At 41.4% G+C, this 27103-nt stretch overlaps 1 protein-coding gene across 5 annotated transcripts in view; it reads right to left on the bottom strand.

Moving 5' to 3' along the window:
- SIPA1L1 (signal induced proliferation associated 1 like 1) overlaps positions 1-27103 on the bottom strand; it is a 155391-nt gene that overhangs the window by 67051 nt on the left and 61237 nt on the right. The window lies entirely within an intron of this gene.

Raw genomic sequence — 27103 nt, 5'->3', positions numbered from 1 at the left:
TTTTGTGACATCTCAGCAAATACAGTTTTAACATTTTAGAAAGTAGAATGACTTATGACTGTAATTGAGTCTGGAATTACAGCCATAAATCATTGCGGTCATAGTCAAGGCGTCATGTGGCTAGATTTAAAGATAGGCCCCTTTTTAGCATGGTCATTAGGCAAACGCCATGGTCATTAAGTGAATTCATGCATTTTTCCTAATAGATGCTTTTTGCCAGAAATTAGAAGTAAATTTCAGAAACTGGCAAAAAAGGGTCACAAATTGTGGTCATGTGACTGTCAGATGCTACAAATGTACATAAATGTTAGCTGGTTCTTAAGTGCCCAAAATATAATCATGTGGTGTGTGTGACCATGTAACTTTGACTCGCTTGTTAATAGGGGAGAAGTCTAGCCCGCAGCCCCTACTCTGTGGAGTGGAGTGCTACAGGGCTTGATCCTCTTTTTCTTCTTCAAATCTACATGAGACTGCTGGGTGAGGTGATCCAATTATTTGGGTTGATGTCCTATCTTAGTGCCTGGAGACTGTATAGACTGTATAGGGGCCTGGATAGGGTGCAGTGGGCTTTCGCTCAAGCCAAGCAAGACTGAGTGGCTGGGTGGGTACTTGGGCCTTCCAGGGTCAAGATTTTTCCACCTTTGCTCCTGGATGGGGTGGAATTGCCTCAGATGAACCAGGTGTGCAATCTGGGGATCCTCTTGGACTCACAGCTTTGCTGGAAGAGCAAGTGGTAGTCAAGGTTAAGAAGGCCTTGCACACCTTTGAGTTGTGTGCTAATTGCACCCATTTCCAGCTTAAGAAGTTCTTTTCACATTCACGCATGCTCTTGTGACTTACCATATGGATGATGGCAATGTGTAGTACATGGTGCTTACCTTGAAGGGCACATGTAACACCACTGCTTTGTGGTTCCTAGTATATTTCTGGCTGCAATTCAATATGCCGATTATCACCGTTAAAGCTTTCATGGCTTGGGGCTGGGTTACTTGAGAGACTTTCATCTCTCAAGACCTGTCCAATCCAGTTTGGCAGGATGGGCATGCTCTGAGTCCTGTCAGCCAAGGAATGTCAACTAGATAGTGTGCCTTTTCTGCCATATCACTAGCCCTTTGAAACATTCTCACTTCAGCTATTAGAATGACTCCGATTAGGATGTTGGCCTTTCATAAAGCCTTGAAGACCTGGATATGTGCCTGGCCTGGGATCCTAAGTATGCTAGGGATCTCATTTCTGAAAGAAAAATCCTATGGACAAGGAACTCAATTCCCATAAATCCAGGAAATTATTTAAATTAAAATAAAGAAATTATAAGTATTTCAGTCTAAACAACTATGTCTTTTTCTAATAAGTTCTCTACATCAAAAGGTTTCAGGCTGTCCCAGAAGATCTTAAACACAATGGGGATTAGTATATCGCAATTGATAATATACTTGTAATCTGCCTCACATGTAACCACCAACAGCATAATCAACCTGTCTTGCTTTCCTTCCCCACTCACAATATAAATCCTAAATCAGTTAAGACCAGGCATGTCCAACTTTTGGTTTGCTTGGGCTGCATTGAGTGAAGAGGGATTGTCTTGGGCTACATACAAAATATATAATATAGTTAATGTATATAGATAGCAAACTTCCTTTATTTGGGAAGGGGGTCTTGTGGGCTGCATTATTAGCTGTCCAGAGCTGCATGCGGCCCACTGGTTGCCAGTTGGACATGCCTGGTTTAGACCTTAACATAGCAGTGTTCCAGTATTTGAGGGGCTGCCACAGGTGAGGGTCAAGCTATTTTCCAAGGCATCTGAAGGCCAGACAAGGAATAATGGATGGAAACTGATTAAGGAGATTGAACCTAGAAATAAGGAGAAATTTTCGGACAGTGAGAACAATTCACCAATGGAACCAGGGGTGGGTTCTGGCAGCTGCTACTGCCAGTTTGTTCGTGGTCACGCAGCTTGCGCATGTGCAGTACTCTAAAAATGCTTTTACACCTGCACAGAACCCAGAAACAAGATGGTGGCACCGATGGCGGCGCTGGGAGAACCAGTTCAGGGGAATGACAGGCCTGGGTCACTGCTGGTTCCAGCGACCCAGGTCACCAAACCACTACCAATTCAGCTGAACTGGTCTGAACCGGTAGGAACCCACCACTGAATAGAACAGCTTGCCTTCGGAAGTTGTGGGAGCTTCATCCCTGGAGGCTTTCAAGAAGAGATTGGACTGCCATTTGTCAGAAATGGGCAACAGCTTCCTGCTTGGGCTAGATGACCTACAACTGTGATGGCGAACCTATGGTACGCATGCTGGAAGTTGCGCGCAGAGCCCTCTCTGCTGCCATGCAAGCCGTCACCCCAGTTCAGCTCTGCCATGCAGGCCGTGTGTCTCCTGCTGACCAGCTGGTCTTCGGATCTCTGCCGTGCATGCGCGGGGGCACACACATGCGCTGGGGTTTGTGTGGGTTGTGCATGTATGGGAGTGGGGCACATGCATGCACATTGCATTTTGGGGGTTCACATGCGCAGATTCATACACATGCGCTTTGGGCATTCGGTCCGGAAAAGGTTAGCCATCACTGACCTACAAGGTCTCTTCTAACTCTGTTAATCTGTTAAAAAAAAACCTTCATGTGATGAAGTTCGCTTTAATTCACGAAAGATTATGTTTTTAATAAAATGTGTTAGCTTGGGGAAAAATGCTACTGGACTCCTTCTGGCTACCACAGCTCTCTTCCTACAGTGTTCCTTCCTTCTGATTTATTACACCATTCCTGAAGATAAAGGACAGGCCTACATCAAATTGTGTAAGAATCCAAATTCCAGGCTTATTTCTTTAGCCTTTAAATTTAGGATAACACAGGTTCTATTGAAATAGCCAAGACGACACCTGATAAGATAGTTTATAACTCTAATTATTAAGGAAAAAAGCTATTAAATATATGAAGCATATTAATTACATTAATTATATAGATGGTCCTTACAAACTACACTTAATTAATTCAGGTGAAATATAAATGTAATCAAATTTGGTTCTGTCTTGTCTCATTTTCTGCAATGTATTCCTTGGGACACTACCTAAAGGACAAGTGTGGTCCAAAAACAATTGCATCCCAATTCAGATAATTTATATTCCCATTTGTGCTTCAAAAGAAATGCTGAGGGCAACTTTAATAAATAAATACACAACAGTGACACAATGAAAGAACATAATCCCAAAGTTGAGGAATGCTGAGAACTCAATATTTAATATATATAAAAGTGCTATACAGTTCCCCTCTCCACATGAAAACTTGAATTAATATACATTTATTCATTCATTCAATTTATATAGTGGCACATGTCAAATATATAGCTCCGGGACTATATAAACTAACTATATACAAAGAACAATACAAAATCATACAAATATTTTAAAAATTTAAAAAACACACAATACAATCAGCAGCCAAAGTATAAAAAATAACCAACAGCAATCAACAAAACTACATTACAGGCTCTACCGATATCACCAAACCACAACTTTTAAGACCATACAAAAAGCCAGTAGGAGAGAACTGATTCAAGTGGTAAGAGTGTAATGTTTTAACAAGTATTTACTGATCAAATAATCAGGTTTTAACAATTTTCCATGAGAGGAAAAGATACTATTCAATTTCAGGGGAAAGGCATTCTTGCCACTTCATTCATACCATAACCTCCAAAACAGGAAACTCTTAGCAAGTCTCCTCAAAACAACTGGATTGGACAGGCTGCGATTATTTTGAGAAGAGGTACCCGACATATCCACAAAGAGCCTGCACCACAAAGAGCTTTTTAAGTAATCACAAGGAACCCAGAGCCGCAATCTCAAAGTTACACTACTCTGAAATAGTGCCATCCCTTGTTTTCTGGAGACAAAAAAAAAGGGGGGGAGGAGGAGAAATATTTTCAAACTTGTAAGATTCTATTATTGTAAATCATGGTTTGAGAGGCTTTGTAGATGTAGCATAGAGAACCTCCAGGCCCTGTGCCCCCTGTAGGTGTGCCCCCTGTAGGTGTGGTTGCAGACTTGAGTGTTTTTCTCTATGATTGTTTACTGCAACTATTTACTCAGATAAAGTGGAATCACCATAAAATGGAACTCCTACTCCCAATGTTTACCAACAGTCTAGCAGGATATCATGGTTGATGCTTTCAAATGTCACTGAAGGATCTAAAGGATGAAGAAGGAGGAGGGTCTCCTATTAACATCCTGTGAACCTGAGCAATAATGCCATTTCTGTCTCATGATCAGATTGCTGGAATCCAGATAATCAGTTTCATACAGGAACCTTTCTAATTGAATGCAAAATTTTCTACAACTTTTTCTCAAAGTGAGCGATAGGAGACTGGATGAACATGGTCTAAAATGGCTGGGTCCAGAAAAAACATTTCTAAGATGAGGTGTGCTACTGCTTCTTTAAGGCAGGAGGCACTGCCCCTCCCTTTTAACAATTAATATTTTCCAAAATCAAGCCTCTCATGTCCTACCTGACAGTCAGAGAAGCTAGGAAGGATGCACCTTAAGTAGGCAAGTGACAGAAATCAAATTACAGAATATACTACTCAATTCCTGTCATTCTTCAGTTCCATACATTTGTCCATGTTCTGATATCTACAAAAAATATGGGCGTTGTCTGGAGCTTGTTAAATTTGTTCTTCTTAGGTGAAACTGGATTTTATAGAACTACATTACAGTGAATAAGCAAAAGAACTAAATGAACACATACATGCTTTCGTATTCCCAGATACCTGGATATAGTTACTCCTTTCAAAATTGTCAACAAATTACTTTTTTTAATGTAACAGCAGGTGCACTTATTTGAGAAGTTCCTCAATGTGATTTAATACATATTTTAATTAAAATTATTAATTTTAATTAAATTATATTCATTTTTGGCCTGGCCATCTTTATTTAGCCAAAATTAAGGATAACATTATCTCAGTCAGTATTCGTAATCAAAGACAATTTTCAGTCCTAATAAAAGAATTGCATATTCTTCATTTTGCAGTATAACAAAATTATATATTTCTGTTTTCATTAAGGATTATGTATACGACTATGTACATATACTCATATTTATAGCAAGTCAATCTACAGTCCATGCTAAAAAAGTGAAATTGTTTGATTATGCATACAGCAATAGCAATAGCAATAGCACTGACTTATATACCGCTTTACAGCCCTCTCTAAGCAGTTTATTGATTTAGCATATTGCCCCCAACAATTTGGGTCCTCATTTTACGCATCTTGGAAGGATGGAAGGCTGAGTCAACCTTGATCCTGGTGATATTTGAACTGCCAAATTGCAGGCAGCCAGCAGAAGTAGCCTGCAGTACAGCACATTTACTAATTTTGATAGTATATACACTTTCTAATAGTTTTAGCAAAACATTAGGGAAAATATAGCCCTGACAATGAGAAATTTCTTTGACTTCAGGGATGAACAAATGGTATTTACAGAATATTATGCCATTCTGTTTAGCTGTAAAAGGTAACGTATTTTGCATATCTATTCTCTTAATTGCCATACTTTGTTAATTGGATCAATCATCAATGATCAGCATATCAATGTTCAAATTCTTCATCAGAGAAACTTTTTAAGCCTTCTTTTCTTGAACTATCACAAGACTATTTCATTGATCAGAATTCTAACTTAAGATATACCATCTGTCAAAGTGTACTTTTCTTTAGCAGAGAAACAACCTCAAAATTGATGCATTTAGGGGGGAAAACAAATGTTGTTATGGTAACTAAATACCTATCTTTTTTTAAAAAAGGCATCCGAAATGAATAAAATAAATATCAAGAGAATTTTCAAAGAAAAGTAATTGCTATATTCTTATGACAACAATGGGGCAACGGTCAATGGCTATACTCCCAAGAGATATATGATGAATGTTGGACAAATGCTTTCCAGTAGATCCAGTAGACCTTGTCTAGGAAATCTGTGGGATTATATCAGATTTAGAATGCTTGCACATACTAAGTGTCTTCACATGAGTTGGCCACACAAAGCTCCAATGCAAAAAGCACAAAGAAATAATGGCCATCATCACTGCTCCTGGGAGGGGGGGGGTCATTATAATGTCCTAGTCAACATGAGGAGAAACATCACACAACAAGTCAATGGAGCATGGTTAGTAAACCCTCCCCCTCCCCAAGGGGCCACTTGTCTCAATGGGATCTCTAACATTATGAAACCTAACTGGCCAGCTACAGATGAATGAAGGGGAGAAAGAAATATGCCCTAAGAATGTTTTGTTGAATAACTGAATTTGAACACTAGTTCTCAGGATTTCTTTTTAAGTCACTTTTTTTGTCCTTATATCTTTACTATTGCCAAACTGAGCAGCCACTTCAGGATACACATACATTTATACCAAAGAAGCAGAAACAACTGCATTGAACCCTATTGGGTGGATAGGGAATCTAGAAGAGAAAACTGGATTATTCTATTAAATAAATGGTTAGTAAACTTCAGTTTATCATTACTGAATGTTCATACTGTCATAAATATATTGATGAGAGCAATAGCACTTAGACTTATATATCACTTCACAGTGCTTTACAGCCCTCTCTAAGCAATTTACCGAGTCAGCATATTGCCGCCAACAATCTGGATCCTCATTTTATCAACCTCGGAAGGATGAAAGGCTGAGTTAACCTTGAGCCCAGTCAGGATTGAACTGCTGGCAATCAGCAGTCAGCAAAATTACTCTGCAATGCTGCATTCTAATCACTGTGCCACCAAGGCACCAATATTCCATTAGCTTTCTTCTTTTCTGGGGATACAGGGTTAGCCAGCACTAGTCTCTCATTTGGCTCCAAGATTTAAAGAACTGACTTTAGAGAAACAAATAATACAGAGAAGTTATTGATTCAGACAGAATATTGCAGCTACTGGTTGCAGAAACTAGACTTCAGGATTTAGGGCTTTTCTGGATAAAGTTGTCCTTGCACTTAAGAAACAGCTTTGCAGGGGTCCTCCCAGATCTAGTACTAATGCTGATGAGCTCTAAAACATTGGCCATAAAGAATTTTTATCAGTGGATGTTAAAGCAAGTACATTTCTATGTAAGAGAGACAATTGTGATCAAGGCTTTTGCTTTATTTCTTAGAGAAAATATTAAATTGGATTACAAATTAAATTTATTTAAGGTTAAAATATATATGTTACTCTTTTTGGTAGCTCTTAACAGACTTTTTCTCATTAGGGCTGAATGACTTTTTTATAATTTGACTATTCATAAGGGATGAGATATGGGAAATTATTTTTATTGAAATACTAGAGAAGGTACTTGCTGAAATTGTTATTACAAGAAGAAGATATCATCTTTTATATCTTTTTCTTCTTTTTTACTTCTATCTCTTCACACTTTTTTATTTTCTCTTCTTTTTATATTTTCCATAATTTATATTAGACTTTTATCTTTATACATGTATATTACTCTAATAAAACTGTTATAAATACATTAGCAGTGGATGGGGTTTCTTTTATGTCTTGCATTACTGTTGTATAAAAATACCTTTATTTCTTTCTGGTTGCCTTCTAATTACAATTCAACAGTTTGTCCCACACTTTATTAAAACATTTGTTGAAATCTTTGTTCCAACAAAGATGCATTTGATAATTAAGAACTATCCAACTCTTTCCAAAGTGAGATGAATACTTTTTAATTCTTAAATGTAACTTTGAAAATTACACAAGTTTAAGCAAGCTCTCTCCTTACCACAACTTAGAAGGGAGCTTTTAATGCCATTTTTTCTCTGCAGTGAAGAATGTAATTAGTGGCGTTCCTCAGTTTCTATCCTAAAACTGGTGCTTTATGATCATATGATGTATGAGATGGAATTGTGTATGACTTGCGGAGTAGCCAAATTTGCTGATCACCCTACATTTTTCAGAGTGGTAATAATAATAAAGGACTGCAATGAGCTCCAAAATTCTGCATATTAAGGGATGGGATCAAAATGGAAGGTCTCATTTCATGAGAGCAAATTGAAGTGATACAAACTGGCAAAAATGTTCCTAAGTACTAATACAAAACAATGGGGTCAGAACTAGCTGTGTCTAATGAGGAAACATAGTAATGATGAACAATTCAATTAAGATGCCAAAACAGGATGCACTTACTGCACAAAATGATTGTTTTAGGGATAAGAAACAATACTGAAAGTAGAGGTATCAATATAATAATGCCCTTCTATCAATAAATGGTGCAACTGCATCTAGAATGTTACATGCACCTCAAAAAAAAAAAGAAGAAGAAGTAAAGTGGAGCTAAAAGAGGCTTAGAAGATGGCACTTAATATAATCAAGAAGCAGTTTCCCTAAGAAGAAAAGTTTTGACATTTGGGGCTTTTTAGTGTAGAATGGAGGCAAAGGAAATGGGATATAATTGAAGTCTACAAAAGTAGGCATTACAGTGGACACAATGAAGCCATTTTCCCTTCCCAAAATACCAGAAGTCATCCAATCAAACTGGATTTTGAAAGAATGAGGCCAAATAAAAGGACTTTTTTTTTTACATGATGCATTATTTAACGCTGGAATTTGCTACTATAAGACGCAGTACTAGTTATCTTGTTGTATGGACGAATTGTACTAAATGGGCTAGAGGTCCAATGCAGCAGTGTGCTGCTTATGTTCTCATATTATGTCCTTAACAGAGGGAGGGAGGGAGGGAGGGAGGGAGAGTGATACAGTCTACTCTGATGCAGTCATAGACATCTCACTACAAAGTCTCAATTTTATATATTTACTGGTAATTAAATTGTTTCTTATTCCATATTCCTCTTATAGATCATTATCAACGATCCTGTTGCAATTTTAATATGTTTAAATGTTATTGTAACCAATAAATATAGCAACAGATTTCATATAAATAGAAAATATGAGGTTTTAATCCCCATCTTGGTGGGATGCAAACTTATTGATAGTGTAAGTGATTAGAATCTAAGCAACAAAATCTTAAAGGATATTATTCTAAGTGGGCAGGATATTAATTCTGGTCTAGAATATGACCAAATATGGACAGATCAAAGAACAAGCTTTATACATTGCACAAATCTTAGCGGAGTATCCTGAACCTGAAAGTGTGAAATTGTTATCTAATGAGTTAGCAACGTAGGTCAGCAGAAGGGGGGATATTTTGAATGGTTTAATGATTGAGCAAGATATACAAATATATCCAGGGGTCCAAAATAATGCAGAAAGAAGTGTAAATCGAACAAACTGAATCAAAACAGACAAACTGCAACACATCTATTGTGCTGCTAAAACAGTTAGTGGTATGCTATTCATTCTAGGCAAGAGAATATATCCTCTTACAAGGCACCACACTGGAGCCAAACAATGACTAAAGAACAGCATTTAAAAGTGAGCCTATCTAACAGCTAGATCAATAATGTAATACTTAATTAACTGTACATATTTATAGACAACCACTTGACAGTTTTACAAGTCTTTGCCTAATGAAGATTTTGAACAAAGAAGGTTGTCTAACTCACATCTTTGCAAGGTTCTTGAGTAATCATATATATCTACAATAGAAAATCAAGCAAAGAAGAAAGCAAATCAAGAAACAATTTGTGTTCATTGAATACACTAATACAATTCAGGTAAAATACAATATATTGTTATGCAGTATTCTAAATCTCCTCTAGAAGGTCTCCCAGTCCTCTAGAATAGATTCTGAAGGAACATTGGGGCAGAGGGCAGTAAGGGAAGACAGATTTCTCTTCCTTATTCTATTGAAGCTAATGTATTGCATACTATATTTAGTTCACATGTAAGTACAATATATATTGCCTTCATAAGCATGAAGTAATTTGAAGGTCACAAGAATAAAAGAACTTTAAGAGCAAACAATCTGCATTCATATTAAACTGATTTGTAAATGATACTGAGACTCACTGAATCTCAGTGAGAATAAAGACAACCTTCTCACAACAATAAGATTGGAGCTAATTTAAAATCTAATATCCAGTATTTTTATTTCAGTAAAATATATAATTTTAAAAGCAAAATTCCCTTCATTTTATTGTCTAAGTACTAAAAGTAATATAATTATTTTGTTTATTTATAAGATCTATATCCAGATTTCATAATCGTCATGTTTATAATGCTCCATTCAATTTTAGCTGTGCAGTAACCCTGTAAGGTAGACATGAGTGTGGACCTGCTTCTAGTTCAAAATCCTTATCACTATAACACACTTTTTGGGTTAACACTTTTTATCACATGGCAGATACAATGATTCCAATAAAGAATATGCTTGCCTGATGGGGCAGATGATCTGAACTTCAAAAGTTGCATGTGGCTATCTGATGTCACCTAAGCTCCACTATTAGTAATCATTGGAAGCCCTGAAAGACCAGATTAAGGATAGGCTGTCATTAGCAAAAATATCTATATGGTTGCTAAGAATTGATAAGACTTGATGGAATATAATCAATCAATTATAACAGAAAATGATACAATGGTTGCTTTCAGATGACTGGATTTTCCTTCAAGCTCTTCTTCCTTCCTTCTAGCTTTTCCTCCTTCAAGTGTCTTGTTTAGAAGGCTCAGTTGCAAATATTTTGCATGCACCGAACTGGCAGTAATGCCGGGAGCAACTCACCCCTCACAACACTGCGACTATCATAAATATGAGACAGTTGCCAAACATCTAAATTTTGACCATGTGATCATACGGATGCTGCAAAAGTTGTAACTGTGAAAAATAGTAATAAAATCACTTTTTTCAGTGCCCTTGTAACTTTGAATAATTATTAAATAAACTGCTGTAAGTTGAGGACTACCTGTAGACACGTAATTCACTAACTTATAGTTCAAAATATTTCTTGGCTCAATCATTTTCTAAAATAATCTTCGTACAAAAGTCCCATTTTAGAACAAATTTATTAGAAGAGGTGTACAGAATGCATAAGTTCCATGTGGAAAGAAACACAGATTTTTTTGGCACAGACCATGCAGATGCAGAACTTATTTAGTAAATGTGACACTGGTTAGAACATCCCGTCAATCTTCTGTTTCCCCCAGGAAAAATAATAAACTGCTCATTAGAAATGGAAAGAGAATGTTCTCTTCCTCATCCTGGTAGTGAAAAACATGGGTTTTCATTTTACAGAAATTTGTCCTTAATGTATTTGTTAAATTTGCTGTTAATGTATTTGCTGTTTCTCATTAATACAGTTTCAAAGGCCTCACCTCTGAGTCAGCATTTTGTGTGTATAGATAGAAAAATCCATATGAAATGTCTCTCTTAGGACTTATCAATGACACACAATTAAATGTATATTATTATTTTTTGCGCAGACGATTTCAATGCAGGTTTGGAGAGGCAACTATGAAAATGTTCTTGTTCACATTTAAACCATGGTTGTGTTAATAGATATTGAGCTTTTATGCATTATTAAGCTTTTGTGAGACTTTAATTTGCTGCTTACCACAAAAATAGAAATGAAAACAGTGCAATAGTTGAAACATATACTCTTGATCAAATACAAGGCTTCCTTCCAAATAGAGGTGCTCTGCACTATACCCTAAAACATTTAATTTTCTGTTTTATTCAAAGACCCAGAAGTGAACAACAATAGCAGATGGGATAAGTACTAACAGGCTCGTATAAATGATATTTTGCAGATTAATGAATCAATTGGAATGTACTGAAACGCAGATGGCTTTTAATCTACTAGAAATATCCACGTCAACTTAGTGCTATTTTAAAATGTAGAAGAGAAAATAAAAATATCACAAGCCTCAGATCTAGGAGCAACTGAGAACCCTAAATTGACAAATATATTTTAAATATGATGGGTGCAGTCCTCTGGTTTCCTTTTGATTTAATGCTCGCTTCCACTTGTAATACAGTTAGGTATTTGTCTCAAAAACTAAATAGATCAATAGTGCTCGAAGGGATACATATGAATTGTTTTGATTACAGGAAATGGTATTATCTAAACAAAACTAATGACCTAACATGGAATTAATATTCAATTTTCAAAGTTACACCTATTCCAATAGATTTACTTTTATACATGTACACACTACACACAAGAATAGTTTCAGAAATAAATGTTTCAAAATGACAAGTATATTAGACTGGCTTTGGGTTTTCTTCTAACCACGCAATAAGAAGCCAAAATAAATAGAATTCATCTTTCATTCCCTCCATGAAACCCCATTTTTACAGTGGTACAACTAATGAAAATTCTATATCTACCGTTTTGCTAAAGATAACTGAGCTTGAAACAGAAAACCAAAGATGAAGATTTTTTTTTCTTGATTGGGGAAATTACTTGTTCATCTATCATCCATAGTCTATGAAACTAATCATATTCAAAATGAGAACAAGAAGGTGGGGGGAGGGAAGCAAGGAAGTCTTGCCTATCAACTTGAAGGAAGAGGTCCGAATGATCTCCCTTTCTGACTATACTTCCAATAATAACTGTGCTTTGTTAGTAGCACTGGTTACCAGATGGCTTCCAGGTGAAGTTTCCCTATAAACCATTTCATGGCATAGAGCTTGGCTAAATGAAGGGCTATCTGTCTTTTGTAGTTTCTGCCATTTGGTAACAATTACATAGGGCTGACATGCTTGAGTTCCATTAATTAAACAGTGTCATCTAAATGGGCCCAAGAAATGAGTCTTCTTTGTTGCAGAGCTGGCTCTCTGGAATAAGCATCCCAACTATTAATGACATTAGTGATCTGATTTTAAAAGCAAGAGTAAAATGTAATGCAAACTAAAATATAGTAAGAAGGAAATAAGAACAAGGAAGAAATAAAAGAGAAATATAGGGAACAGGTTTAGCTATTTATGAGCAATACTAAATGAAAATTCCTAAGAACTGACTTATAGTAATATAAATATAAATGAGTATATATTAGGAAAACCTGACATGCAACAGGAATGCAATCATTTGCACAAGGGAAAAACTTCATTGTGTATGAAAAGAATGCAAGCTTTTTAATCATTTCATTGTACTGCTTCCAAGATTTCAAAGGGGAATGGAGGAGGGGAGGAGCCAGAGAATAATTTTTTCAGACGATTCAAATGAATGTATAAACTATGTTGAAGCTTATGTAGGCTTTGGGTATACAATATTTTTTTTCTTATTTGTTAAAAAGAATACAGGACTGACATTCAGCATATATACAGAAAGTGATGTACATAGAAATTCCCCCACTGATGAAGTGCCGTCAGTTAACTGTTGCTTCCAGTGACGTGCGGTGAGCTTCATGGCTGGTGAGGCAAGTGCGAAAGCCCCGCTGAAGCCCCGGCGCCGCATCCGCCACAGAGCGGGACCGGGACCCACTCTATGGCGGACGGCACTGGGACTTTAAAGTCCTGCTGCCGGGGTCCTGCTGCCACTTTAAAGCCATGCCCCCAGGCACCGACTGCTCCAGCGAGGCTTCCAGCTCCATCCCGGCGGGCGGAGAGGGCGAGGGAGGACTGGAGGCGACGACAGGCGGGCGGGCTCAGCAGTGCCGCTGCACCAGCAGAGCCAGCCTTTGGGATGAGGGGCGGCCGAGCCTCAGCCGCCTGAGCAGCCTTGCTTCGCCACCCGCCCCCCCGCCCGTCGCCTCCAGTCCTCCCTTGCCCTCTCCGCCCGCAGGGATGAAGCTGGAAGCCTCTCTGGGGCAATCGGTGCCCAGGGGCATGGCTTTAAAGTGGCGGCAGGGCCCCGGCGGCAGGACTTTAAAGTCCCGGCACCGTCCGCCATAGAGCGGGTCCTGGTCCTGCTCTATGGCGGATGGCACCGAGACTTTAAAGCCCTGCCGCCACAGAGGCTCGGCCGCCCCTTGTCCCTCAGGCTGGCTCTGCCGGTGCAGCGGCGTTGCTGAGCCCGGCCGCCCGTCACCTCCAGTCCTCCCTCGCCTTCTCCGCCTGCCGGGATGGAGCACATCAAGCATGTCCCGCTGAATGGCCAGCCCGGAAGGCATGCTGGCACTTTAAAGTGCATGCTGCCTCGGCCCGCCATAGAGCGAAACATGTCCTGGATTGTGGCTGGGTGGCACGCTGGCACTTTAAAGTGCATGCTGCCGCCCCGGCCATACAGTAGGGTGGCAGCATGCACTTTAAAGTGCCAGCGTGCCTCCCGGCCACAAACCAGGACATGTTTCGCTCTATGGTGGGCCGAGGTGGCATGGCTTTAAAAACTAAAAAATGTGCCAGCCCGCGTGCCAGCAGAGGCGGGTAAAACACACACACACACACAATAAAAACAAATTACAATCACTTACATTACAAATAATTTTGAATTCCTTCCCCCTGCCCCCTCCCTCTGACCCTTCCAGCTGCGTCAAAAATGCAAGATTTGGTCTAGCCAGGCCAGGGCCAGGCAGGCTAGGATAGTTGCTGCTAGAGTCACCACGTGAATGACTCTGCTTAACTGTTTAAAAAAAGCCTCTAAACAAAGTACCCTCTGCAGGAGGAGGCGAGAGAATCACGTGCCTCCTTTGCATAATGAATTATTCAGCTTTTAACCCTTGGTTAACTCTGAGCAACGGTTAAAAGGCAAAACATTCCTTATGCAAAGTAGGCCCATAGTTCACTCACCTCCCCCTACAGTTAGCACTAAGCAGACTCAGAGTCACTGTGACTTGGAGTCTGGCAGCAACTACCTTGGCCTTTTTAATTATTTTAAAAATTCTTTTCTTTTCCTCATGAGACTGGTGAGGCCCCGCCTCCCCTGCCTGCATGTCCCTGGTTGCTTCCATTCCTACCAACAGTAGCTGGAGCTATTTATCCAGAACTCGCTTAAACCAATTCCTTACTTCCTAGCTGTTGGAGACTGTTTCCTAGAGTCAAATTATTCTTTTGATTTGGAGTAATTTATGTGTGCGTTGGACCATGTTGTATTTCATACGAATAGATCCAAGCATAACTAAGGGCATATTTCTTTGGGGAAATTCAGAGATCTTGGGGGAAAAAACCAACAATATTAGGCTGCCACATCAGTATGAAGGAGAAAATGTAGTTAAATTTTGCAGGATATGTTTTATAGCATTTTTGGAAAATGTTTTCCCTATATCTTAATTTATAAGATGCAGAAATATAAAATAACTATTAGAGCCAGTTGCATTGAAACAAGCAGTACTTTGAACAAATATTGTTGCTAGCTCAGGCCACATCTATAAGCAAGCCATTAAATCTCTGTAGGTATCCCATTAATAGAAATTTAATTTTTCAAAGATTTTCTCTTTTCACTTCAGTTTCCTGACACACCACCCAACACTATTAACAAGATCTTAGTAGAAAACATTTTGAACAACTATAACTCTCTCAGAAGAGGAAATAGAGAAAATATCTACATAATCATCTGGATCATATAAATTGTACAGTACCAGGAAGTAGTTGAAGGTTATTTGTACTCATACCCCACAGAAAAGTTGGCACCATTTTTCACTTTCATCAACATCTATTCCTTCAACTCAAAGCTTGCATGAGTCACTAACCAGATGTTTATCAAAATACAATTTTTGTGAAACCATTGTAAAAGATAAAATGCATTTATGATTTTTTATAACTAACATCTCATGAACAAATTCTTTGAAGCAACATGTTGGATGAAAACTAAAACATTACTAGTATCCAATAACACGTAATCTACCCCAGAACAATTCTTTCCAGATGATAAATCTTCCTACACTGGTGGGGAAGTTATTTTGACTTTTCTGTTTTGAGTCATTCTTAGTTTTTATTAACAATAAATTAAATCATACAAAGTAATATACTTTCACATTTTTCTAGACCTTTTTTCCAATATTTCTCCATTTATAAATATCTGAATTTCTCTTCTTATCAGTATGATAAACTGATACTTTTTAAGACAGATTTCCCCCTCATATACAATGAATTTTATTGTAACTTTATAATGTCCTAACATTCCTAACATAATTTTTGCAATTATGAATCTAAAGCACTGGGAGAAATGATATTTTCAGAAGGCGTAACAAATTTTTCTCAGGGACAATGAAACTACATTTTGATATCTAAATTTAAGTTTCATCTAAGCATTATACTGCAAAACAAAACTGTGAAGGGGATTTTAAAAACAATTCCAGAATGTTTAAATTTATTCCCCAATTTCCCAATCTCAGTCATATTAAGCAGATACTGATATCTAATTGAAGCTAAATGGCAAGTTATCTCCTTTCTTATTTAAACTATATATCTTGGGGTGGGGGTTGGACAAACTTGTTAATTATTTATTATTCTGGTTTATCAGTACTGACATGAAAAGTTTTCTGCAGCAAATAATTTTATCAATTCAAACTAAGATGGCTAACTAATCAAGGACAGATCCAACCTAGAACTAAGGAGATTTTTTTTTTACTACAAGAACTACTACTCAGGGGAATGGCTTACCTCCAGAAGTTGTAGGTGCTATATCACTGGACGATTTTAAAAACAGATTGGATAGCCATTTCTCTGGAATAACGTAGGCTCTCCTGTTGGAGCATAAGGACTGGGAGACCTCCAGGATCTCTTCCAACTCTGTTATTCTGTTATGTCTCTTAAAATTTTTCATATTTTCAGAGTACAGTTTTTAAAACGCTTCTGGTTTTGGTCTGAAATTTAGCCACAGTAATCTTCTATCCCATTTTTTCATGTTTTGAAAATGAAAAAAAATGAGATATTCTATTTGCAATAGCATTCCTTAAATAGAATTAAAGTGAACTTTAATTTTCAGCCATTTCTCTTTTGCATTGTTTTTTTCAATCCTATCCCCTCTATTTAAATCGTTATTACATTTATATTTCCCCTTTCATTCAGGAGCTCAAGGTGACAAAAATAGTCCATGAATTATTTTCCCTACACTAACAGCCCTGTGAGATAGGTGCGACTCAGGGAGAGTGGCATGTACAAAGTTACCCAGTGGGCATCCAGCCATGGCTAAAGGTCTCCCCAGTCTTAGTACAATGCATTAACTACTAACTATTTTATGTGCAATTTGTTCAGGAAGCTGCACAGGGAGGAAAGAATCAATAAACAAGATGTTTTCTGCCACTACAATTCCTCTCTTGGATGAGCAGTTTTCACAAATGGAAGGAACTTCTATTGAAGCTAGAGCCTGGATCCAAGCCATTTTTAACAAAAGTTATAGTTTATAATTTGGCAAATTTTATAGCTATTATAAGCATAATTTAATTTCTTAACTTTTTTTGCATTTTAAGTTGTGTTGTATTGTAATATGTTTGTTGTAAGAGTAAACATTATTATAATATATGTAAATAGACATATATTTATGTCTATTTACATATATTATGTATATATTATGCGCTTCTGGCGCATGTGCGGGTTTGGAATGGCGACCGGGCTTTTTCGCTCCACATTAACCTAGCGAAAAAGCACCGGGGAGCCTCCAAACGGACCGCAAAACTATTGGAAACAGCTCCTGGGAGAGCCCAAGAGCTGCGGAACCTACAGGACCTGCTGAAATCCAGAGGCTCGCATTTTCGTTATACCGGCAGCCCGGGTTATCTAGCTGTGTGAGGACGGCGGCGACGGCGGCGCGCGGCGGTGAGAGCGGCGCGCGGGCGTTCGGAGCCTCCCCTACCACTTTACCATCTGTGGTTTTCTGGAAGCCCCTGGTGCTGCTAGTGAGCCCCCTGGCCAATTACCTGCTGGCCCCTGGTCCTATTAGTCGTCCCAGAGTCGTCCCAGAGCAGCGGAACAGCAGCTGCTGAAGTTGGAAGGGAAGCGTGGAGGAAAGCATGGAGGAAATGGCGGCGCCAAACAGCTGACTCACAGCGTTACATTTTTACATCCTCCTTTCCGGACTTTGCTGGAGCTGAGTGATTGTGCCTGTGTCTGTGAGTCTTGGTGGCTAGTGAGCTGAGAGGGGCTAAATTTCTAACTCAGTTTACTTTAAAGTAGGGGGCTGTCGGAGGCTATATTGATTAGCTGTGCTTGCTGCTGTCCTAGACGCCCCCCCCCCTCGGATCTATCTCTGCTCACTTTATTATCAGTTACCTGCCTTATTATCTATCATCTGCTGTTTTACTATTTACCATCATTGTAGCCCCTCCGGACCTTGCTCCCTGCTCACTTAATCATTAGGAGGAGTAAGACTGTGGCCAACTGGCAGGGAGCGATAGAGGATGGCGGCTGCAGGGACAAGGACTGAGCCCCGAAAATATCAGCATTTTTCCTTCCATTTGCAAGAGCGGTGCAAGTCAGTCTTGATCTCTGGTCTCCTACATTGGGGCCTTTATACATCGTTGGGAAAGAGACTTTGGAATATACAGCCCGCTAACCTCCACCAGTGGGGTAGGACTACATGGTTACCGTTCACGAACTTTGGAACTTTACATTTAATCTTGTTCATATATAGCCACCTTATACACTACGTACTTCTAACTTGGTGGCTAAGGACATTTTCCCAGGACATAAGAAGAAGGGAGAGGAGCAGACCATCGCTTCCTCCACTGTTTCCATATTATTATATATTATAGCTGCGCAATTTTAAATAGTATGCTGAGTGTATGGGAGTTGGCTGGATTTGAATGAATGGCCCACTTTTAGTAATTGTTACCCTTGTATTTTATATGTTTTAAATTTCTACGTGGGAATTGTTAGTGTGGATAAATGAGAATGTTTGACTCGGAGGACCTGCTGGGGAAGGCGGGGGGTACTGGGGTGGTTGGGGGGACCATGGACATGGGAGTGGGTCGGAGCATAGCGGTCGTGACAGGGAGAGGCAGATATGGCGGGGACCTTAGGGCTGGCCATTACCGGGGAAGGAGGGTTCGCTACATTACAGAGATCCCTCCTTCCGGCCCTAGGAGTCCCACTCCAAGACCAGATGGCGCGAGTAGTCAGGACCCTGGTCTCAGGCTGTTGTCGCTAAATGCCAGGTCTGTTGTTCATAAAGCTCCCCTCGTCCGGGACTTAATTACTGACGAGAGGGCAGACCTGGCATGTATTACTGAAACCTGGCTGGGCACAGAAGGAGGAGTCCCCCTTGTAGAGATGTGCCCAGAGGGATTTCAGGTGCTTCATCAGCCGAGAGCCCAGGGAAGGGGTGGCGGTGTGGCTATTGTAATCCGGGAGTCTCTGTTACCTCGTAGGGTCCCTGCTCCGGAGCTTGTCGGGTGTGAGTCTCTGCTGATAAAGTTGGACCTCAAGGGTCAAGTGGGTTTGCTGCTAACGTACCTGCCTCCCAACTGCGTTGCAGCATCCCTCCCCTCGCTCCTCGAGTCAGTAGCCGAGCTGGCGGTTGAGTTCCCCAGGCTTATAGTTCTGGGGGATTTCAACTTGCCATCGCTCGGTGAACGCTCTGACGGGGCGCAGGAGTTCATGGCTTCCATGACAGCCATGGGCTTGACCCAAGTAATTCGGGGCCCAACCCACGCAGCGGGTCACATGCTCGACCTCGTATTCCTCTCGGAGCAGTGGATGTGTGATCTTGGTCTGAAGGGTAATGAGATCATACCCCTGTCGTGGTCGGACCATTGCCTACTGAGGCTTGACTTCCGGAGGCCATACCCCCACCGTAGGGAGGAGGAACCGACCAGGTGGTTCCGCCCCAGGCGACTTATGGACCCTTTGAGGTTCCAGACGGAGCTTGGGGTTATTCCTGATACTCTCGCCCACAGTTCGGCGGAGACTCTGGCTGCCGCCTGGTACTCGGCGGCGTCGGAGTCTCTCGACCGGATTGCGCCGCTACGGCCCCTCCGGGTCAGTGGATCCCGGAGAGTTCCCTGGTTCACCGAGGAACTCCGGGAGAAGAAACGCCGGAGGAGATGCCTAGAGCACCAGTGGAGGTCCGATAGGTCCGAGGCGAACCGAGCACTTTTAACTACCTGCACCAAGGACTATGTCCGAGCATTAAGAACCGCAAAAAGATCTTATATTTCTGCCTTGGTTGCGTCCGCCGAGTCGCGCCCAGCCGCCCTGTTTAGGATAACCCGCTCCCTCCTTAATAGGAGGGATGCGGGAGACCCCTTGCAGGGTAGGGCTGAGGATTATGCTCAATTCTTGGCGGACAAAGTAGCTCGGTTTCGATCGGACTTGGACTCCACCGCAGTAGGTCCAGCTGAGTCACAGGAGGATTACTTGTTACATCAGCTCTGGGTTGAGTTCCAGGAAGTTGCCTCTGGGGATGTGGACAAGGCCATTCGAGCTGTAAGTGCCTCCACTTGTATTTTGGACCCGTGTCCCTCCTGGCTGGTGGCTAACAGCAGGGAGGTGACACATGGCTGGATCCAGGCGGTTGTCACCGCCTCCCTTCGGGAGGGGCACTTCCCCGCCGTACTTAAAACGGCGGTGGTGAGACCCCTCCTGAAGAAACCATCGTTAGATCCAGCCATCTTAAACAACTTTCGTCCTGTCTCCAACCTTCCCTTTATCGGGAAGGTTGTTGAGAAGGTGGTGGCCTTTCAGCTTCAACGGGCCTTGGAGGAAGCTAGCTATCTTGACCCCTTCCAGTCCGGCTTCAGACCTGGTTACAGCACAGAAACCGCTTTGGTCGCATTGACCGATGATCTCTGGAGGGCCAGAGATGGAGGCTATGCGTCCATCCTGGTTCTCCTTGACCTCTCAGCGGCTTTCGATACCATCGACCATGGTATCCTTCTGCGACGACTGCGGGAGGTGGGAGTGGGAGGCACTGTTCTGCGGTGGTTCTCCTCCTACCTCTCGGACAGGTCGCAGTCGGTGTTGGTCGGGGGGCAGAGATCGTCCCTGAGGCCCCTAACATGTGGGGTACCTCAGGGTTCGGTCCTATCCCCCCTACTATTTAACATATACATGAAACCGCTGGGCGAGATCATTCGGAGGCACGGGATAAAATACCATCAATATGCGGACGATACGCAATTGTATCTGTCCGCCCCGTGCCAACTCAATGAAGCGGTGGACGTGATGAACCAGGGTTTGGAGGCCGTTAGGAACTGGATGAGTGCTAACAAACTGGTACTCAACCCGGATAAGACCGAGTGGCTGTTGTGTTTCCCCCCCAATAATTTGGCTAATATACCAACGCTTAGGCTGGGGGGTCAAATTTTATACCCCTCAGATAGGGTCCGCAACTTAGGAGTCCTCCTGGACCCACAGCTGACTTTCGATCACCAGCTGTCAGCTGTGACCAGGGGGGCATTTGCCCAGGTTCGCCTGGTCCGCCAGTTGCGGCCCTACCTAGACCGGGGGGCTCTCACAACAGTCACTCGAGCCCTTGTGATCTCTAGACTGGAATACTGCAATGGGCTCTACATGGGGCTGCCCCTGAAGTGCATCCGGCGACTGCAGCTAGTCCAAAATGCAGCCGCGCGAGTGATAGTGGGCGCACCGCGGTTCGCCCACGTTACACCTGTCCTCCGCGAGCTGCATTGGCTGCCTGTTGGTCTCCGGGTGCGCTTCAGGATACTGATGACCATCTTTAAAGCACTCCATGGTAGCGGGTCTGGGTACTTGAGAGACCGCCTTCTGCCGATTACCTCCCTAAATCGACCAATTAGATCGCACAGACTGGGCCTCCTCCGAATTCCATCTGCCAGTCAATGTCGACTGGCGACCACACGGAGGAGAGCCTTTTCTGTTGCCGCCCCGACCCTGTGGAACGAGCTCCCCATGGAGATCCGTACCCTCACCACTATCCAGACCTTCCGCGCAGCCCTCAAGATCTGGCTCTCCCAGCAGGCCTGGGGATAGGTTTCCAATTACCCGCCCGAGTGTTTGATCGCTGAATGAAAGTTGTGTTTTATTATTTTTTCTTTGTGCACATATTGTTTTGTTTTTGACCTTGCACCCCCCTCCCCTGTGGTTGTAAGCCGCCCTGAGTCCCCTCAGGGAAAAGGGCGGCATATAAATCCCAATAAAACCTTAAACCTTAAACCTTTACAGAATAGAAATGTATCTTGCTCTACAGATAGAGCAAATATGCTATGGAAAGTCTCCAGAACAAATTGCAGGGTATACAGGAGAGATAACTAAATCTGCAGGTTTTTTATACAATTAATATTACAATCTATGACTAGTTCTATTAAAAAAGCAATATGAAATTAAAATAAACATACTAAATGAATCCCTTCCATAGTGAGATGGACAGCATACAAATTAAATAAATAAATGTTACATGATAGATATGTGTTAATTAGTTAAGATTTCAATGTTAACATTTCCCTTACCTTTTTAACCTTCTTTTCTAGTAGCTCAAATTCTGCTTATTTTGAATACTTAAACATTTACATTTTTATGAACCCTTTTTATATGTTGCAAGTAACTGAACAAACTTAGCAATGCTATCTGAGATAATTAGGTCTTGATATAGAATAGAATAGTTGGAAGGGACCTTGGAGATCTTCTGGTCCAAACCCCTGCCTAGGCAGGAAATCCTACACCAGTTCAGACAAATGGTTATCCAACATCTTCTTAAAAACTTCCAGTGTTGGAGCATTCACAACTTCTGGAGGCAAGTTGTTCCACTGATTAATTGTTCTAACTGCCAGGAAATTTCTACGCAGTTCTAAGTTGCTTCCCTCCTTTATTAGTTTCCATCCATTGCTTCTTGTTCTACCCTCAGATGCTTTGGAGAATAGTTTGACTCCCTCTTCTTTGTGGCAACCCCTGAGATATTGGAACACTGCTATCATGTCTTCCCTAGTCCTTCTTTTCATTAAACTGCACATAACGCAGTTCCTGCAACCATTCTTTATATGTTTTAGCCTCCAGTCCCCTAATCATCTCCATTTTAATACCTTATTTGAAATGAAATGAAAGTATAATGTATCTAATACATATACTTTATCAGCATCATAGGAATAGGTCTGTATTGGACAATGAAAGTTAAGATACAAATAGAACATGAAAGGTTAATGAACACTACAACTTTTACATTCTGTACAATATTGAAAGAAGGATGACATTTTGTATAGAGGAAATAAAACAACTGAGCCCCAAATTTCTCTAACAGTGCAAATAACAATGCACAATTTGGATATATTAAGCTGTAAATCTAGATGTACATTTTAAAAATAAATATACCTAGAACAACTACTCCCTTAATTGCTAGGCAAATTTATACTTCAACTTAAACAGGAAGACATATTTTCTAGACAAACAAAAGGAGGCACAAAAACATGAAAACTTAAGTGAGCAGGAAGCAAGACAGGAAGCAAAAAACCTATCAGAAATGCAGGGGATGTATTATAAGCTTGGACATCAGATACAAGCAGAAAGGAAGTTCTTTCTGTATGGGCTTTCATGGTCTGAACAATAACTAGAACAAACTAGCACGAAAAAGTGGGGGAGTAATTAACCATTAAATCAAGCCTGGGTCGCAGAACCGGCAGCAACCCAAGCCTGCCACGCCCACAGACCGGTTCCCTCACAGCCACTGTTGCCATGTTGGTAGTAAAACCGGCAGCAACCCACCCCTACATTAAACCTATATGGCTAAGGATGACTGACAATGTTGCCCACACACCTTATAGAGATGTGACCAGAGGAGGATGAAGTGATGACACTTCCTCACAAACCCCTGACAAAAAGACTTTATTTTTTTGTCTCTTCCCACCATTTGTAACTGCTATTTGAAATATGTTTGAGTGTCAGTGGAAAAGAAGTATTTATTAGTACAGATTTAGATAGACCTAATTAAAATCTATTCTCATACATATTGTTACACACACTAAATTAGGCTGCTATATAAATGAGAGGCACGTTACCAATGTTTTTCACTAAACCTATAGATATGTTCATGATAAGAACATATTTCCTTTGTAGGGAGATCTTACACTGATAACAGAAAAAACAAACTGAATGAAAGCATGACAAAAGGAAACAAAACCTGTGCAGGTGGTTCTCGAGTTACAACAGCAGACAGGACTAGGATTGCTATTGCTAAGTGATGATGTCAAAAAGTATAATCCCTAGATATATGAGCTGTTAAGAAGGAAGCGATGGGAGTCCCAAGTAAAGACTGCGGAATTACTGTTAGGGATAGGGAAGGCCCTGGGATGGCTGGCACAGGCTGTACATAAGTTGGGGAATGGGGTACTGCGGGCATGGGTGCATGCAAGTGCAGGGAGGCCTAAGGGTGCATGCATACGAGACCAGGGAAGACCAGAGAAGAAGGACATAGAGCAGTACACAAGAATACAGGGGAGGGATTTTTCAGGCCACAAAATTCAAAATTGTCACTGGGTTAGGGAGTTGAATCTAAAATTCTCTTTTGGAGAATAAGTGGGGATTAATATATCACAGAAGGGGTCCCACTAGCTAGCACTGTTCCTTTGAAGCTGCTTTCATTAAAGAATCAGAAGATATTCAATTTGTTCCTTATTTGCTAGGTATTTAAAAAAGTAATCTGACATTTGAGTAAATAATTAAATTAACCATTATTTATTTGTTTGTTTTTGTTACTATTTTATACTATGACCAACTATGTCAGGTACAAACAATACTATGTCAGGTACAAACAATACATTAAAGGTTTACAATATATAAATATTACTTAATTTACAAAATATTGAAAGAAAAGAAAAAAATTGAACATTCCACTATTCCTCTTAAAAGTCACATTAGATTGGAACAATCAAATGTCAGATTAGTACTTTATGAATATATAGTCACACTGGACAAGGAGAACAGCAACCAAAATAGCAAGAATTAAAAGCTAAAATAACATGAGTTAATAATTTTTAACCAATCTGAAGCAGTCTAACTTTAACTTAATGGTCAATTTAAAAGTCCTTTAAAACCTATGATGAGAGAAACCACAACTTCAGATGTGGCAAAATGATCTATGAAGTCCTACAGTCTACAAACAGTTTCCGAAATAAAGTTAACAATACACTTATTTTTAGGGGGGAGGGAAAACTACTAATGGTTGTCAGCAATTGTATTGTGGGGAGGCTTTACAGGTTCCACAAAAAGAATCAGAGATCACATGTGGTCCTAGGATCTAAGGCTGCCATTTCAAGTATAAGCACAGGATATGAAAATATAACTGGTATTGAACAATGATGAGTATTGTAATGAAAGGACCTGTTTGAAAAAATATATACCGTATTTTCATGACTATAAGCCGCACTGAAAATCCTAAAATTTGATAAAAAACCGGCAGTGTGGCTTATAAACTGGTGCGCTTTATATATGGAAAAAGATCGAAAATCTCTCCCTCCCGATTTGACGCTCAAACTTGAAGCACGAGGACGGCTGGGCTGAGCGCCCGTTTCCGAGGCCCCCCCCCGCTTGGTAGGAAGTCCAGATCGAAAGCCAAGACTACCAGCCCCAGCAGCAGCCCCCGGCCAGTTGGGGTAGAGGAATACAAGCCCCATTAGCCCCAGCCCAGGCTTTCCCTCCACCCCTGCATTGACGCGTCGTTCAACCGACCCATTTTCCCCCCGGGTTTTATTTGCCAGCGGAGCCCACCCACCAGACAGACCCTCGCCCCGTTTTCTCCCCCCACCCCACCCAATCCGGGTTAGAGGCGTCGTGCGAATGCGTCTCTCGGGACGCCCCCCCTCCAATTCGGGTTCAAAGCATCGCACGGATGCGAGAAGCCTCCTGCTTTCTCTATTCTTCCTCTTTCTCCCTCCCTCTTTCTCTTTCTCTCTTTTCCTCTCTGCTGTCTTTCCCGGACCGGGTCTGCTGGTGGGGGGGGGGGGGCTGGGAGGGGCTGATGGATCCGGTGGTACCTGCCTGAAAAGAGATAGAAGGGGGGGACGCAAGCTTGGAAGCCACCAGACCTTAGTTGATTAGGAGCGGCAGGATTCCCCCCCCCTGCCACGCCCCCCCGCCTCTGTATTGCAGAAGGGACGAACGGTGCCCCCCCCTTATTATTTTTTTACCAAGCTCTCAGGGTGGAGCGGCGAACGAGGCAGCCCGTAAGAGCATCTTCGGAGCCAGAAATCCGGTTGCTGTGCCAGCCGACATTGGCCGTGGTCTCTCTCTCCCCCCCCCCTCAAGCTTCTACGCCCCGCCGCTTGATCGTTCTTGCTTTGTAAGCAAAATGGTGGGGGGGGAGCAGAACGAAAGGAGAGCCGGAGAGAGAGGATGGGGGGGAGAGAAAGAAAGAGAGAGAGAGAAGAGAAGAGATTAGCTCCTTTATAAAGACTGGATTGCCTTCCGCGCGGACGACGCTGTGCTCCAGGGGGCTGTTGCTCACTTTCTGCCAGCTCTCCCGGATCAGCTTCTGATACGCGCTGGAAAGTCCGTCACGCTCCATTTTTCTCCCAGAGCTAAGTGCCAAAGGGGAGCAGAAGCGCCGTTTCGGGAGAAAGCTCCGCTCCCCGCTCAAAGGCTTGGGCTGCCCCCGGAGGAACAGGTGGCCCGGATCCGGATCCCCAAGCAAATAATAAATAAATCCACACGCGGGGCTCGACGGAGCTTTGAAAGCCGCTTTCTCGCCCGGAGCTTCCCTTCACATCTCTGGAACGGCTTGGCTCCTTTCTTTTTTTTTTTTAGGGCGCCCCTCCGTTGGGAGGAGGAGGAGGAGGAAAGGCTCCAACTCTGCCCAGAGAAGGAGCCCGAGCGTTCCGGGGAAACGTGGCAAGCCAGCCCTTCAAAGTCATGCCGGCACTTTAGCGTGAATGTTGCAAAAAAACCATGCGGCTTATAACCCGGTGCGCTTTATATATGAAAAAAGTTTGAAAAATTAATGTTAACTGATACTGCGGCTTATAACCCGGTGCGGCTTATGGTCGTGAAAATACGGTATGTTAAATAAGGCCTGCCTCAAATACTCTCAAAGTCTGACAGGGCCTAAGGTGGTATAAAAGGACACAACGTAACTAAAATATCCAATGGCTTTGCTAATTCCCTAAAAATTAAGGCAAAATTGGAAGCCAGAACAGAGTCACTGCAGAAATGCAAAACGAGTACATGATACTTTCTCACCCTGCCCTTATGTGCCACATGTGGCCAAAGTATTTATAAATCATTTTGAAACTGGGATGATATATGTCACTTATAGTGAAGAGAGAAATTAAACGGGGTACATCTTCAATCTAACAAAGACACATAAGAAAAAGAAAAGTGGATTTCCCAGACACTTTTTTTTGACTGATTTTAATATGTAAGTTACCTGCCTACCTGTAAGCTAGTGTTAGTTGAATAATGATCTGT

The sequence above is a fragment of the Thamnophis sirtalis genome, unplaced genomic scaffold (assembly GCF_051295495.1).
Source record: "Thamnophis sirtalis isolate CommonGarterSnake01/CBP01778 unplaced genomic scaffold, rThaSir2_p1.2 scaffold_1, whole genome shotgun sequence".
In the NCBI taxonomy this organism is placed as follows: domain Eukaryota; kingdom Metazoa; phylum Chordata; class Lepidosauria; order Squamata; family Natricidae; genus Thamnophis; species Thamnophis sirtalis.
This window is presented reverse-complemented; position numbering and strand designations above follow the sequence as displayed.